The sequence below is a fragment of the Bombus affinis genome, unplaced genomic scaffold, assembly GCF_024516045.1.
Source record: "Bombus affinis isolate iyBomAffi1 unplaced genomic scaffold, iyBomAffi1.2 ctg00001066.1, whole genome shotgun sequence".
NCBI classification, from domain to species: Eukaryota; Metazoa; Arthropoda; class Insecta; order Hymenoptera; family Apidae; genus Bombus; species Bombus affinis.
In genome coordinates this window covers 1-17,500 of record NW_026109532.1, presented here as the reverse complement: position 1 = coordinate 17,500, position 17,500 = coordinate 1, and the positions used below count along the sequence as shown (strand labels likewise).

General features: G+C 48.6%; 2 non-coding genes and 1 pseudogene across 2 annotated transcripts; all 3 read right to left on the bottom strand.

Annotated features, from left to right (window-relative positions):
* Positions 1-4,490, bottom strand: part of LOC126928547 (large subunit ribosomal RNA) — a 6,769-nt pseudogene extending 2,279 nt beyond the window's left edge.
* A 2,044-nt stretch (positions 4,491-6,534) lies between these two features.
* On the bottom strand, positions 6,535-6,689 carry LOC126928542 (5.8S ribosomal RNA). The gene has a single exon (XR_007716759.1). It is a non-coding gene; the product is annotated as a 5.8S ribosomal RNA (ribosomal RNA).
* A 2,089-nt stretch (positions 6,690-8,778) lies between these two features.
* Positions 8,779-10,701, bottom strand: LOC126928544 (small subunit ribosomal RNA). Its single transcript, XR_007716761.1, has one exon. It is a non-coding gene; the product is annotated as a small subunit ribosomal RNA (ribosomal RNA).
* Positions 10,702-17,500: the final 6,799 nt, after the last annotated feature.

The window sequence follows — 17,500 nt, the reverse complement described above, 5'->3', positions numbered from 1 at the left end:
CTTGATGCTAGCAAAGTAGTCGAAGGTCGTCCTGCCCTTTGGCGTTGTTTGCCAGCGCTCTTGCCACTTATCTAACGCCTCGCCGACAATGGATTTCTCGTCGGGCGCTTCGTCGCGCCTCCTCTTCTTATTGTGGAGTCTTGCCCTGATTTCGACTAGGAGGTCAATAGGAATGACTCCGGCGATAACCTGCAGTGCCTCGGTTGACGTGGTTCTATAGGCCTTGGTCACTCGGAGGAGTGCCATCCTCTGTGACCTTATCAGCTTGCTCCTCGCTTTCCCTTTCAGTAGGTCGCTCCAGCCGGCTGCGGCGTATGTGGTTATCGGCTCGTACAGCCCTCTGTACAGAGTACGCATGGCCGCGTGTCCGAGTCCCCATTTCGCCTTGGCCACCCTCGCGAGGCTGTTGAAGAGTTTTTGACACTTACCTGTTATTGCCTCCACGTGCTTGTTGACTTTTAGCCCTCCTTCGAGGTGCACTCCAAGGTATTTGATTGCCTGCTCCATCCTTATATTCCTGCCGCTAATCTTAATAATCGGTGGCCTCTCCGCGTCCAGCTTACCTTTGACGAGCAGCATCTCCGTTTTCTGTGCCGATAACGTTAGCTTCTTCCTGGTGCACCAGGTAGAGACTCGGGTAACTACCTCCTGTCCCTTTTCCTGGAGCTCGTTCCTCGTGTTGCCGGCAATTAGAATCACGATGTCGTCCGCGTACGCGATGGGTTCGCACCCTGTCGCGTTTCCCGCTAGCTCAGCCAGCAGGTCATCAAATACGAGATTCCAGAAACTTGGTCCCAGTACCGATCCCTGCGGGCATCCTTTCGTGACGGGCTTGCTCACTGCTTCGTTTTTCCCAGCAATCTGTACGGTTCTTTCGGAGTAGATAGGGACATATATGCAATTTTTGGTAACGGGTACTTTCCCAGACTTTTTGTCCATACAGTAACCCGGGTCCCCTGGACCAATTGGGGTTGGGTAAACGCCCAACCATCGCGCAAGGCACACAGTGCCCTGCTTCCTGGATTAGCTAGGCCTGCAGGGGCTGTCGCTCGTCTCAGGTCGAACGGGGCCCTTTCTAAGCCCTACCGTCTACCGGGACGGTACCGGAGCAGTTGGGACGCTGCTCACACGCCGTAGACCATTCGGTGTAGGACGAACACCTTAACTCGGCCCTCTTGCCAGCATCTTGGCCATCAACCACTGCCACCACGAGTCCATACCCATTTTTGGCCGAGCAGAGGGGTCGCTACTCCCTCCGGGCTATAACTCGACCCGCCCGTGGTACCAGCCTAAGTCGCTGGTGGGACTATCGTGTGGATGTACGGCCACGTCACTACCGGCCCGGCGTCCTGCTAACCGAGCTCGGCAGACCCAGATGGGACTCACGTAAGCGGGGCTTACAGGGCGCCTACAAACCCTGAACTTTCCCCGACGGTCCCACCCTTGGCATCAGGATCGTGGGTGCGCTACTACCCAAGGCCCCTTGGAGAGAGTGAGGCTGCCTCTCTCCGCCGGCAACCTTCCTTGCGGTGTACATAGGGACTCACGTAACGGGACGCTTGTCCCGACGGTCCCCCTGGCTGCGGGAACGTGGGTTTGCCAGAGTAGATAGGGACAGAGGGAATCTCGTTAATCCATTCATGCGCGTCACTAATTAGATGACGAGGCATTTGGCTACCTTAAGAGAGTCATAGTTACTCCCGCCGTTTACCCGCGCTTTTTTGAATTTCTTCACGTTGACATTCAGAGCACTGGGCAGAAATCACATTGCGTCAACACCCTTGGGGGCCATCGCAATGCTTTGTTTTAATTAGACAGTCGGATTCCCCTAGTCCGTGCCAGTTCTGAGCTGAGCGTTGAATGGCGGCCGAAGAGAACGACCGCGACGGTAAAACCGCCACGGAAGCCTCGCAGCAAGGAAGATCCGCGGGAGGCCAAGGCACGGGACCGAGCTCGGATCCGGGGTGCGCGACGATATCCCCCCCGAGAGAGAGATACGCCGCGTCCCGTTCAGCTCGCCCAGGCCCGGCACGTCAGCCAAACCCGCTTCCCGACCAAGCCCGACACGCCCCGCTCCTCAGAGCCAATCCTTATTCCGAAGTTACGGATCCAATTTGCCGACTTCCCTTACCTACATTAATCTATCGACTAGAGGCTCTTTACCTTGGAGACCTGCTGCGGATATGGGTACGAACCGGCGCGACACCTCCACGTGGCCCTCTCCTGGATTTTCAAGGTCCGAGGGGAAGATCCGGACACCGCCGCAACTGCGGTGCTCTTCGCGTTCCAAACCCTATCTCCCTGCTAGAGGTTTCCAGGGAACTCGAACGCTTATACAGAAAAGAAAACTCTTCCCGGATCTCCCGACGGCGTCTCCAGGTCATTTTGGGTTACCCCGACGAACACTCTTACGAGGGCCCGAATGGTATGCGGTTCCGCTGCCGGGTTCCGGAATAGGAACCGGATTCCCTTTCGCCCAATGGGTGTGTTTCTTTCGCTCAATTTTTATTTGTTTGTTGCAATTTGTATGATCTTAGGACACCTCATCTGCATAGGATTTCTCTTAGGGCTTAGGATCGACTGACTCGTGTGCAACGGCTGTTCACACGAAACCCTTCTCCACGTCAGTCCTCCAGGGCCTCGCTGGAGTATTTGCTACTACCACCAAGATCTGCACCGACGGCGGCTCCAGGCAGGCTCACGCCCAGACCCTTCTGCGCACACCGCCGCGACCCTCCTACTCGTCAGAGCTTCATGAAGGACGGTCCCGAACCCACGAGGGGAAAACGAGACTCGCGTGCCTTCCCACTTGCCACTGACGGCGGAGTATAGGCGCGACGCTTCAGCGCCATCCATTTTCAGGGCTAGTTGCTTCGGCAGGTGAGTTGTTACACACTCCTTAGCGGATTCCGACTTCCATGGCCACCGTCCTGCTGTCTTAAGCAACCAACGCCTTTCATGGTATCCCATAAGCGTCGACTTAGGCGCCTTAACTCCACGTTTGGTTCATCCCACAGCGCCAGTTCTGCTTACCAAAATTGGCCCACTTGGCACTCTGATCCAATATCTCGTGGCTTCATGATCCAAGCAAGCCAGAGATCTCACCCATTTAAAGTTTGAGAATAGGTTGAGGTCGTTTCGGCCCCAAGGCCTCTAATCATTCGCTTTACCAGATGAGACTCGCACGCGTTCGATGAGAACGGTCGAGTGCCAGCTATCCTGAGGGAAACTTCGGAGGGAACCAGCTACTAGATGGTTCGATTAGTCTTTCGCCCCTATACCCAGTTCCGACGATCGATTTGCACGTCAGAATCGCTACGGACCTCCATCAGGGTTTCCCCTGACTTCGTCCTGACCAGGCATAGTTCACCATCTTTCGGGTCCCAACGTGTACGCTCTAGGTGCGCCTCTCCTCGCAATGAGAACGAGACGCCCCGGGAGTGCGAGGCCGCATAGTTGCGCGGCCCATCCTCCCTCCATCGACGCGAACGCCGATTTTCACTTTCATTTCGCCTTTAGGTTTTAATGTCCCAATGACTCGCGCACATGTTAGACTCCTTGGTCCGTGTTTCAAGACGGGTCCTGAGAGTACCCAAAGCAATAGCGTCGCCGACCGGTAATTCGAGATTTGGCCAGTCCAAGATATCCGCGCTGCTAACAGCTGCCAATACCCGAGCACGGGACGTAAGCCCGAGACTGCGGAGTAAGGGCGAAGCTTGCGGCGGTCCAGACGCACACACACATATTCGAGAAAATGGATTGGTTGCGGCCCGATACCGTGCGTGTACCGTCGTGCAGTCGGCCGGGCGACCGAGGGTCTGCCGCGTACGCCGAAGCGACGCGACAGGCGCCCACTCGGGCCGTAGACCGACACACAACGGGTCGCGACGTTCTACTAGGGGAGAAGTGCACGACTACGACACCGGCGCGTTCGACACCGAAGGTGGCGTGCCCTCGCTAATGGAACCACGAAGGCCCACCCGGAGCATCGCTCACCAACGGGAACCGGCGCCGTCGACGATGAATCTCCCCATTCGATCTTTTGGGTTTCTCAGGTTTACCCCTGAACGGTTTCACGTACTCTTGAACTCTCTCTTCAAAGTTCTTTTCAACTTTCCCTCACGGTACTTGTTCGCTATCGGTCTCGTGGTTGTATTTAGCCTTAGATGGAGTTTACCACCAACTTAGGGCTGCACTCTCAAGCAACCCGACTCTAAGGAGAGATCCTCCCGAAACGCGTTCCGGTCGCTACGGGCCTGGCACCCTCTGTGGGTACATGGCCCCATTCAAGATGGACTTGGACGCGGTTCGACGTCACGGGATAAACGGATCCTCCCGAACACTACATTTCCCAACGGCGGAACCGCGGGATTCAGTGCTGGGCTAATTCCTGTTCGCTCGCCGCTACTAAGGAAATCCTTGTTAGTTTCTTTTCCTCCGCTTAGTAATATGCTTAAATTCAGCGGGTAATCTCGCCTACTCTGAGGTCGCTTCAACGTCACGACACGAGACAAAAATGTGATTTTTTTATTCAAAGAAAAAAAAAACACGTTCGTGCCGTGTATGCGCGAACACTTCGAACAAAGCTATGAAACTCCAGTACGAGAGAAGGTGGTATTTTTTTTATCTCTATATGCGAAAATCGCCTCAAAGAGAAAAAAAAATAAAAATTCGAATAGAACGAGAACACTCTTTCCTTCCAGAGAAGCGTTTTAAGCATCGCGCCAAAGTGCCCTTTTCTTCGTACGTCGTATCATGTTCGAGCTAAGACTCACGCCAGACATCCTAAAACGATCGTCGGTGATTTTTAACGCCCGTCCTCAGTCTCTTACAGCCGTTTCTCTACTCTCGACAAATTCCAGCGGTTCCTTGTTTTCTGCCGGCACAGAGATCGAAACGGCAAAGTTTCTTTGCTCTGTACCGACGACGACGAAAACGCACGGGAACGCACGCAAGTGGAAAAGCGAGCGAGACGTACACTGTGGTGTGTTCGGGGACTGGACGACCGTCGACGTTAGGATGCGCGGTCCAGCGATAGACGCCGAAAAGGCATGGGATGACCAACACTCTCTGTTTTTCGAGTACTTGTAGCGCCGAATTGCCTTAAAAAAAAATCACACGCGCGCACGACTATCACGTCGTACGCGCGTGTATACCTCGTCTTTAATTAAATCAAAGTTTCACTCCAGCCTCGCCAAAGGGGATCGTCTTCTTCCTCGTCTACGATCTCTTCTCCTGTACGTGTCCAGAGATTCTCTCTGGCATGACGACGACGACCATCCAACGACTTTGTAACGGACTCTCGTGCGCATCTTCGTCAGGTACGGAAACGTTGAGCAACACCTCGAGCTTGGTAAAACACCCGTAGCCGATCATAGACACGCGCTAGTTCGCACACGATTTCTACGATTTCCGACGAACGTGGCTTTGGGCCAGGGCCGGCGGGCAGAGAGATACGCGAACGACGGGGAAAATTCGTCCCGATACAAGTAACGCGTACTCTCCGATCTCCGCGCAACGCCTGGGGATCATCTCCCTAAGTCATCAGCGCTCGAAGAAATCACGTGTGCGTTCCCGGATCTACGGCTCTCTTTCGGGGATAAATTACAAGCACAGAGTATGTTAAACGCAACGACGACCCATCGATGCGACGGTCCTCGTCGTTGTCAGTCGCTCGCGCAGAGTATATCTCTACGCACGAAGAGACGGAGTGGGCATTAGATCCCTGGGGCTATTCGAGTAAAACGTCTTAAGAAAAGACGGTTGTACGGCAAAATTCCGCACCGTTACCAAGTTTACTTTTATCTGAGGCTGTTCTCCTTCTCTCCTCTCTCGACCGAGTTCCCATATTTGCTTTCTCTCAGTCTCGCCAAAATAATATTCATTTAAGACGACGTCGGGGGCGCGGACATCGTGCTCATCGAAAACCTGCAAACGTATGCAAATCTGCTGATATGAAAAAAAAATCGGTCACGAGGACAACACTACGTATGTATATATATATATATATATATATATATATAATATATTCGATAACCGACACGAAGCGGTGCATAAGCGGGCGGTCGTACGAAAGGACGACTCACGACGCCGCTAGCACTCACGCAGGTCCGTGACGGTTCTCTCCGCTCTTATTCGTATCCTTCTTCGTGCGCTTCCTCCGACTCTGAAACGTTCTACGTATCGTAAGAACGACGGCGGGTTGTCGAAGGCACCAAGGGACAGAGAGAGACAGAGGTAGAGTTTCGTAGTGTCTCCCGTGAACACGATAGTTTATATATCGAGCATGCGTACGAATTGCACGGTCTCGACACGACCGCGACGAACGCCGACGAGCGTCCAACAATCGCTCGTACGTCGCGTACGTTCTCTCGCGTCCGCTCTTGTTCGTATCCTTCTTCGTGCGCTTCCTCCGACTCTGAAACGTTCTACGTATCGTAAGAACGACGGCGGGTTGTCGAAGGCACCAAGGGACAGAGAGAGACAGATAGAGAGGAACGACACGCAACGCAAGCAGTCTTAGGTTTACGTGAGCAACCCTCAGCCAGGCGTGGTCCAGGAATTGTATCCGTGGACCGCAATGTGCGTTCGAAATGTCGATGTTCATGTGTCCTGCAGTTCACACGTTGACGCGCAATTAGCTGCGTTCTTCATCGACCCACGAGCCAAGTGATCCACCGTTCAGGGTAATCTTTTCATATATTTTTTAAAACTCTTGTACTCCATGTACTCTTAATACTCGGTTCGAGCGAAGCCGAGATCCGACACGACCGACCAACGGGAATCGGACGCGCAGAAGTCGCCGGAAGATCGACGACACGAAAACGTTCGAAAATGAAATCCGACGAACGCGCGAAGATACGCGCGTCCGCCGGCCGGGCGAAAAGTACATTATGATATATAACAACCATCGAGATCGAAGCTCCGTTCGTCAGGAAACGACGGGGATATAACACCCGATTCTGAATCCTCTGTGCAGCACACGATCTCGCGAAGAAATACGCACGGTGGCTAGCCCATATATATATATATGTGTGTGTGTGTATATATAATACGATATGCATTCCTCTCGTCCAATTATTCAAGAAAAAGAGCGTGCGCCTCCATCGTTCGGGTGATGTAAAGATTCGATGGGACTCGCGCGACCCTCGGCCTCGAGCGGTCTTTCCTCCCAATATCCAGAAGCCGAGCTTTGAAAAAACTCTAGCGACGGCACGGGTGTCCGACTCACGACATCGAGGCTTCGAAGTCGGCGATCTCCTCCGAACGGATGGCGATCGCGACGACTCAAAGCGTGAAAAATCGACGAAAGAGAACACATCTCCGTTCAGGTGATTGTTTTTTTTAAAAAATAAAAAAATTCGATGGGACTCGCATCCATCTACCTCGCGCGGTCTTTCTTCCCAATATCCAGAAGCCGAGCTTTGAAAAAACTTCAGCGACGGCACGGGTGTCCGACTCACGACAACGAGGATAGACAGCCTGCGGTCCCCTCTGAACGGGTTATATGCGACGAACTAGACGAAACTTTAGTCGTTCAGGTGGTATAAAAAAAAAAAATTCGATGGGACGCACGCGCAGCCGTCGTCCTCGAGCGGTCTTTCTTCCCAATATCCAGAAGCCGAGCTTTGAAAAAACTCTAGCGACGGCACGGGTGTCCGACTCACGACATCGAGGGTAGACAGCCTGCGGTCCCCTCTGAACCAACTTCGGCTAGACTAGTTACGAATCGTTGCTACGCATCGTCATCATAGTCATCGTCATCATCATCATTATCATAGCGGGCCAACATCCACGCAATGCGTTTTCGTTCTAGGTTACCCGATCCACGAGTATGTTACAAGTGGTTTCGTTATTTCGAACAAAACGACATACGAAGAACACACGCCCTATGGGTAGGAAGCACGTTTCGAGAACGACCGAGAGCGGTGAAAGAGACGAAAGGTCGACGCGCATAAGGTATCCATGGATCTTCGAAGAGAACCTTCGAAGATATGTCGGTATCCTTTCTACATGCGCGACTCGCTACTCGTACTTTCGCTCTCGTCGACTCGTTTTAGTCGCTTCGTTCGATCCCAAAGAGGAGTCTTCGATGTCCCGTTGCTAGGAGGAGAGCAAACGCAACACAGACCACGAAACATAGAAGAGAATAGGCGAGCATGATCTCTCCGACACGAGGCACTTTAGAGATTTTGTTATTCGTTTGTACGGTCTCCACGACGCAAAAAAAAAAATACGAGATCGTGGCGGCGGGTCTTTCTGTATACGGCCTCACGCAAGCGCCTCGATCTCATTTCTCTTTACGGGTGGTTTCCATTCGTAATTTTTCGTTCGATATTCGTGTCAAAGTTTAATTTTCGAAAGCTCAAGTTCCCATTTATAGTTTTATTATAAAATCATAATATTCGCAGACGGCGGGTCTTTCTGTGTACGACCTCACGCAGGCGCCTCGAATTCGTTTATGTATGTATATATATATATATATATATATATATGTATCTCTTCATCCCGATGATCGAGAGAGAGTGCCACCTTCTCTTCATATAGTTTCGTAGCTGGAGGGTCGTCTCCTCCTTATGTCTTTTCATCATTTTGCCAACGGAGTAAGCCACGCTCCGGGCGAATTTAACTGTTCTTTGTTAAAGTATATAGCTTGTTGATACGTCGTATATACTTTGGTTCGTCGATATAGGAGGAGTACGGCTCCTTACCGACTTATACAGTTTCGTATTTTTCAAGTGTTCAAGTCAAATTCTTTAAGTTTTTGTGTTATATCGTTAATGATCCTTCCGCAGGTTCACCTACGGAAACCTTGTTACGACTTTTACTTCCTCTAAATGATCAAGTTTGGTCATCTTCCCGGTAACATCGGCAATGCTTATCACATTGGCCGCGCACCAGTCCGAAGACCTCACTAAATCATTCAATCGGTAGTAGCGACGGGCGGTGTGTACAAAGGGCAGGGACGTAATCAACGCGAGCTTATGACTCGCGCTTACTGGGAATTCCTCGTTCATGGGGAATAATTGCAAGCCCCAATCCCTAGCACGAAGGAGGTTCAGCGGGTTACCCGGGCCTTTCGGCCAGGGAAAACACGCTGATTCCTTCAGTGTAGCGCGCGTGCGGCCCAGAACATCTAAGGGCATCACAGACCTGTTATTGCTCAATCTCGTGCGGCTAGAAGCCGCCTGTTCCTCTAAGAAGATTTGTTTGTACGTTGGTAGTAAAAACCCACCGACCGAAGCCGGGGGCCTTCGAGATACCATAAGTTACGTCTATTTAGCAGGCTAGAGTCTCGTTCGTTATCGGAATTAACCAGACAAATCGCTCCACCAACTAAGAACGGCCATGCACCACCACCCACCGAATCAAGAAAGAGCTATCAATCTGTCAATCCTTCCGGTGTCCGGGCCTGGTGAGGTTTCCCGTGTTGAGTCAAATTAAGCCGCAGGCTCCACTCCTGGTGGTGCCCTTCCGTCAATTCCTTTAAGTTTCAGCTTTGCAACCATACTTCCCCCGGAACCCAAAAGCTTTGGTTTCCCGGAAGCTGCCCGCCGAGTCATCGGAGGAACTTCGGCGGATCGCTGGCTGGCATCGTTTATGGTTAGAACTAGGGCGGTATCTGATCGCCTTCGAACCTCTAACTTTCGTTCTTGATTAATGAAAACATTTTTGGCAAATGCTTTCGCTTCTGTCCGTCTTGCGACGATCCAAGAATTTCACCTCTAACGTCGCAATACGAATGCCCCCATCTGTCCCTATTAATCATTACCTCGGGGCTCCGAAAACCAACAAAATAGAACCGAGGTCCTATTCCATTATTCCATGCACACAGTATTCAGGCGAAGGTAGCCTGCTTTAAGCACTCTAATTTGTTCAAAGTAAACGTATCGGCCCACCTCGACACTCAGTGAAGAGCACCGCGATGGGATATTAGTTGGACCGCCCGCGAGGAGCTAAGCCCACCGATAGGACGTACCACATAATGCCAGTTAAACACCGCGAGCGGTGAACCGACACTGTGACACACAGATTCAACTACGAGCTTTTTAACCGCAACAACTTTAATATACGCTATTGGAGCTGGAATTACCGCGGCTGCTGGCACCAGACTTGCCCTCCAATTGGTCCTCGTTAAAGGATTTAAAGTGTACTCATTCCGATTACGGGGCCTCGGATGAGTCCCGTATCGTTATTTTTCGTCACTACCTCCCCGTGCCGGGAGTGGGTAATTTGCGCGCCTGCTGCCTTCCTTGGATGTGGTAGCTGTTTCTCAGGCTCCCTCTCCGGAATCGAACCCTGATTCCCCGTTACCCGTTACAACCATGGTAGGCGCAGAACCTACCATCGACAGTTGATAAGGCAGACATTTGAAAGATGCGTCGCCGGTGCTAGATGACCATGCGATCAGCACAAAGTTATTCAGAGTCACCAAAACAAACGATGGACGGACAGACGAGCCATCCGCCACCGATTGGTTTTGATCTAATAAAAGCATTCCTACCATCTCTGGTCGGAATCTGTTTGCATGTATTAGCTCTAGAATTACCACAGTTATCCAAGTAAATGTAGGTATGATCTAAGAAACCATAACTGATTTAATGAGCCATTCGCGGTTTCACCTTAATGCGGCATGTACTGAGACATGCATGGCTTAATCTTTGAGACAAGCATATGACTACTGGCAGGATCAACCAGGGATCTTATAATATATTCCCAAAAACCAGCATTTTCGTTTAAAAGTTCTCTCTGTGTCGTAGGTGGGACGTAAGCACCGTACGACGAGACTTTTCATTTTATATATATATGTAATATGACTTAGAGAGCAACGTTCCATGGTTCAGTAACAACGTCACTCAGCCACTTTAATTCTCCTCCTCTCTCACCATCATATATCGATACAAAGATTCATACTTCACAGAATTATTTCTGTTTGTAACTTTTCTCCTCCAACTTCTCTCGTAGAATATAACTTAGCGGTAAAGCACGTATACGCATGCTGGACATACCGTAAGAATATTCTTTTATAAGCTTCAACACCTCTGTAGAGACGCGTTACCAGAAGATAACGCACTCTACAGAACGCCAAAAGGACCATCGTGCAGCTACAAATAGCTTACAACCGATGGTCTCTGCAAGAATGGCTACTCCGTAAGTACAAGCACACACGCATCCAACTTTTGTCAAATACGTGCACACAGGTCACCAGCTTCCCGACTAAGGGGAAGCTTGCCACGTTAACGGTCATTACGTCCTAGACTTCGACCCGCGGCGCAGCAGTGTAGAGAAAAAACCAGTACGAGAACGGAGGAACAGTCGAGAAATAGCGTAAAATACACTAAGACTCGAGGAGCGGTGACTGAATTCTCAACCGAGGCCGTAGAATAGCCACGCGCCCAGCGCTGTTCCGACCGAACCGTCCGGCTCGACGCTTCTCTTATAGATACCAAGGGGCCGGCCGGAAGGCCGGCGCCGGTCGGGCTAGCGGCCGCGCGCTTATGGTGCAAAACCTCCGTAGCAACGTACCGTTCGGAAGGGACGCTGGAACTTAGTCGCTCGCACGTTCAATAACTACTATATAAAGGCGATATCCAACCATCGAAATATTTTACCACAAGCATTATTAACATATTATAAATGCATTTTTACCAAAAAATTAATTTTTTTTTTCACCGAAAAATTGCATCAGTAAACATACAGTTTTATCGACTATGGACGAAAAATAACTTTATAATCGATTAAAACACGTTAAAATAACACGAAATATGTAAAAAGATATATACCTTGTAACATTAATTAACGAAAAAATTGCAAAAATATCCCAGTCGTATCAGTCCGACGGAAGCTAATTTTTCAAAAAATTCGACAAAAATGTTTAATCCGATTGTATTTAATAGAGATATAACGATCCCTGTCAAAAAAATTATACCTTATAACGCTTTTTAACGAAATAACTCGAAATAACCATTTCGGACTTTTCGCACCGGCCGAACTTCTTCAAAGTCCCAACGTCCCGTCGCATAGTTCCGTTTCTAGAAAACGTTCCAGCGACCAAATAAACGCTTAATCCCGACGTAAAACGTCGAGATACGTCCATTTGTGCAAAAATATTCCTACCTTGTAACACTTTTAAGCGAGATAACTCGAAAAAACGTGTTCGATACGGAAATTTTTCAAAGTCCCAACGAAAAAATCGAAACTTTGTAGAAGGTCTTGGGGACGACATAAACGCTTAATCCCGACGTAAAACGTCGAGATACGTCGATTTATGCAAAAATATTCCTACCTTGTAACACTTTTAAGCGAGATAACTCGAAAAAACCTTTTCGGTCTTTTCGCACCGGCCGAACTTCTTCAAAGTCCCAACGTCCCGTCGCATAGTTCCGTTTCTAGAAAACGTTCCAGCGACCAAATAAACGCTTAATCCCGACGTAAAACGTCGAGATACGTCCATTTATGCAAAAATATTCCTACCTTGTAACACTTTTAAGCGAGATAACTCGAAAAAACCTTTTCGGTCCTTTCGCACCGGCCGAACTTCTTCAAAGTCCCAACGTCCCGTCGCATAGTTCCGTTTCTAGAAAACGTTCCAGCGACCAAATAAACGCTTAATCCCGACGTAAAACGTCGAGATACGTCCATTTATGCAAATATATTCCTACCTTGTAACACTTTTAAGCGAGATAACTCGAAAAAACCTTTTCGGTCTTTTCGCACCGGCCGAACTTCTTCAAAGTCCCAACGTCCCGTCGCATAGTTCCGTTTCTAGAAAACGTTCCAGCGACCAAATAAACGCTTAATCCCGACGTAAAACGTCGAGATACGTCCATTTATGCAAATATATTCCTACCTTGTAACACTTTTAAGCGAGATAACTCGAAAAAACCTTTTCGGTCTTTTCGCACCGGCCGAACTTCTTCAAAGTCCCAACGTCCCGTCGCATAGTTCCGTTTCTAGAAAACGTTCCACCGACCAAATAAACGCTTAATCCCGACGTAAAACGTCGAGATACGTCCATTTATGCAAAAATATTCCTACCTTGTAACACTTTTAAGCGAGATAACTCGAAAAAACCTTTTCGGTCTTTTCGCACCGGCCGAACTTCTTCAAAGTCCCAACGTCCCGTCGCATAGTTCCGTTTCTAGAAAACGTTCCAGCGACCAAATAAACGCTTAATCCCGACGTAAAACGTCGAGATACGTCCATTTATGCAAATATATTCCTACCTTGTAACACTTTTAAGCGAGATAACTCGAAAAAACCTTTTCGGTCTTTTCGCACCGGCCGAACTTCTTCAAAGTCCCAACGTCCCGTCGCATAGTTCCGTTTCTAGAAAACGTTCCAGCGACCAAATAAACGCTTAATCCCGACGTAAAACGTCGAGATACGTCCATTTATGCAAAAATATTCCTACCTTGTAACACTTTTAAGCGAGATAACTCGAAAAAACCTTTTCGGTCTTTTCGCACCGGCCGAACTTCTTCAAAGTCCCAACGTCCCGTCGCATAGTTCCGTTTCTAGAAAACGTTCCAGCGACCAAATAAACGCTTAATCCCGACGTAAAACGTCGAGATACGTCCATTTATGCAAATATATTCCTACCTTGTAACACTTTTAAGCGAGATAACTCGAAAAAACCTTTTCGGTCTTTTCGCACCGGCCGAACTTCTTCAAAGTCCCAACGTCCCGTCGCATAGTTCCGTTTCTAGAAAACGTTCCACCGACCAAATAAACGCTTAATCCCGACGTAAAACGTCGAGATACGTCCATTTATGCAAAAATATTCCTACCTTGTAACACTTTTAAGCGAGATAACTCGAAAAAACCTTTTCGGTCTTTTCGCACCGGCCGAACTTCTTCAAAGTCCCAACGTCCCGTCGCATAGTTCCGTTTCTAGAAAACGTTCCAGCGACCAAATAAACGCTTAATCCCGACGTAAAACGTCGAGATACGTCCATTTATGCAAATATATTCCTACCTTGTAACACTTTTAAGCGAGATAACTCGAAAAAACCTTTTCGGTCTTTTCGCACCGGCCGAACTTCTTCAAAGTCCCAACGTCCCGTCGCATAGTTCCGTTTCTAGAAAACGTTCCAGCGACCAAATAAACGCTTAATCCCGACGTAAAACGTCGAGATACGTCCATTTATGCAAAAATATTCCTACCTTGTAACACTTTTAAGCGAGATAACTCGAAAAAACCTTTTCGGTCCTTTCGCACCGGCCGAACTTCTTCAAAGTCCCAACGTCCCGTCGCATAGTTCCGTTTCTAGAAAACGTTCCAGCGACCAAATAAACGCTTAATCCCGACGTAAAACGTCGAGATACGTCCATTTATGCAAATATATTCCTACCTTGTAACACTTTTAAGCGAGATAACTCGAAAAAACCTTTTCGGTCTTTTCGCACCGGCCGAACTTCTTCAAAGTCCCAACGTCCCGTCGCATAGTTCCGTTTCTAGAAAACGTTCCAGCGACCAAATAAACGCTTAATCCCGACGTAAAACGTCGAGATACGTCCATTTATGCAAAAATATTCCTACCTTGTAACACTTTTAAGCGAGATAACTCGAAAAAACGTGTTCGATACGGAAATTTTTCAAAGTCCCAACGAAAAAATCGAAACTTTGTAGAAGGTCTTGGGGACGACATAAACGCTTAATCCCGACGTAAAACGTCGAGATACGTCGATTTATGCAAAAATATTCCTACCTTGTAACACTTTTAAGCGAGATAACTCGAAAAAACCTTTTCGGTCTTTTCGCACCGGCCGAACTTCTTCAAAGTCCCAACGTCCCGTCGCATAGTTCCGTTTCTAGAAAACGTTCCAGCGACCAAATAAACGCTTAATCCCGACGTAAAACGTCGAGATACGTCCATTTATGCAAAAATATTCCTACCTTGTAACACTTTTAAGCGAGATAACTCGAAAAAACGTGTTCGATACGGAAATTTTTCCATGTCCCAATGTGCAATTCGAAACTTTTTAGAACGTTTCAAGAACAAAATTAACGCTTAATCCCGATGTATTTAATTAGAATATATCGATTTATGCCAGAATATACGTACCTTATAACGCTTATTATGGAATTAATGCGAAAGGAACTTTCGGTACTTTCGGCACTTTTGGAGCAGTGCGAAACAATTCAAAGTGCCAACGTCCCAGTCAGCTAGGTCCGGTGGAAAAAATTTAAAAAAAAAATAAAAAGAAACCGTTACGTTCGGCTAGACGGCGTCGAACAATAACGATTTCTATAAAAATTTCCATACCTCGTAACGCTTTTTGAGGAATTATTTCGAAAGGAACGTTCGGCCTTTTCGTACCTGGACGAGAGAAATTTCAAAGTTCCAACGTCCCAGTCAGCTAGGTCCGGTGGAAAAAAATTTTTTAAAAAAATAAAAAGAAACCGTTACGTTTGGCTAGACGACGTCGAACAATAACGGTTTCTATAAAAATTTCCATACCTCGTAACGCTTTTTGAGAAATTATTTCGAAAGGAACGTTCGGCCTTTTCGTACCGGGACGAGAGAAATTTCAAAGTTCCAACGTCCCAGTCAGCTAGGTCCGGTGGAAAAAAATTTTTTAAAAAAATAAAAAGAAACCGTTACGTTCGGCTAGACGACGTCGAACAATAACGGTTTCTATAAAAATTTGCATACCTCGTAACGCTTTTTGAGGAATTATTTCGAAAGGAACGTTCGGCCTTTTCGTACCGGGGCGAGAGAAATTTCAAAGTTCCAACGTCCCAGTCAGCTAGGTCCGGTGGAAAAAATTTAAAGAAAAAACAAAACGAAACCGCTACGTTCGACTAGATTACGTCGAACTATAACGATTTCAATAAAAATTTCCACACCTCGTAACGCACTTTAAGGAGTTATTTCGAACTTTAAGGAGTTATTGCGATTATTTCAAAGTCCTCGCGGTACCACGTCGGGACGCGATACGCTCTTACGCGTTGCTCGCTCGCTCCGCTCGCTCGAAAAAAAATATGGACCAACCCAAAACCAATCCCTTTCGCGTTCGTTCTTCGATCTCGTTCGAATCTCGGTTCGAACGCGATCGGGAACGGTTTTAGGTTAGGCTAGAATCGTACGAGCGAGCGCAGCGAGCGAGCAACGATCGAAATTTCCACGCTGTAAGCGTACTAGATATTTTCCTATCCCTGTACGTTTTTTTTATCCGTCGTACTCTCTCCGATCGAAGGAGAGTCATGGACGAAACGTAAAAAAAGGGGAAACGAAACGAGAGGAAACGTTCGACTGCGTGCGCGCGCGCGCACGGCGCGTCGCTCCCCACCTCGTACCTTAATAGATTGCTACCTACTCCGCCACATACCCGCTAGCGAGGGGTTGCGCGCGCAGCGCTAGCGCGAGCGTCCAAGTCCAGCGGCGTATTGCTTTGCGTTCGTACGCGTCGTTATTCCATTGGAATAAAAAAAATCGCTACGTACGATCATCGTGCTTCGGCACGGCCGTACGTAGCGAGATTTATTTTTCGAGCGCCAGCGACAAAGTCCAGCGGCGTATTGCTTTTTATTTGGACTTGGAAAAAAAAATCGCTACGTACGAACATCGTGTATATGCACTATGCCGTACGTAGCGAGATTTATTTTTCGAGCGCCAGCGACAAAGTCCAGCGGCGTATTGCTTTTCATTTGGACTTAAAAAAAAAAATCGCTACGTACGAACATCGTGCTTATGCACTATGCAGCACGTAGCGAGATTTATTTTTCGAGCTAAGTCCAGCGGCGTATTGCTTTTTATTTGGACTTGGAAAAAAAAATCGCTACGTACGAACATCGTGCATATGCACTATGCCGTACGTAGCGAGATTTATTTTTCGAGCTAAGTCCAGCGGCGTATTGCTTTTTATTTGGACTTGAAAAAAAATCGCTACGTACGAACATCGTGCATATGCACTATGCCGTACGTAGCGAGATTTATTTTTCGAGCGCACGCCGTTAAGTCCAGCGCACTTATGGCCGTTGGACTTTAAAGAAAAAAAAAATTCGCTACGTACGACCATCGTGCGCATCGATGGCCGTACGTAGCGAAAATTTTTTTTCTTTCTTCGTACGCGTACCATGCCACGCCGCCTCGTACGACCGTCGTGCGCATCGACGGCCGTACTCGGCTGCTGCATTGTACGCGACGAAACTAACGTGCGTCTATACATGTGGGGTCTCGTCTAACCGACAAGACGAATCCCCAAGCGTAGGGCTGAGTCTCAACAGATCGCAGCGTGGTAACTGCTCTACCGAGTACAACACCCCGCCAGGTACCTAAGTCGTCTACAGACGATTCCGAGTCTCGACGTCGAACTTGGAGTACCCATGATCGACCGTTAGAGCGCCGCGGTCGTACGTTCGGCGAGATCCCGACGACGAGTCCGAAGGCGCCCGTACGGCAAACTGGGGCCCGTGCGATGGCCGGTCGCGATGGGCCGGCCACCTAGTATAGTGTCACATTGTTTTGAGCCTTTCGACCCACACGAGACTCCT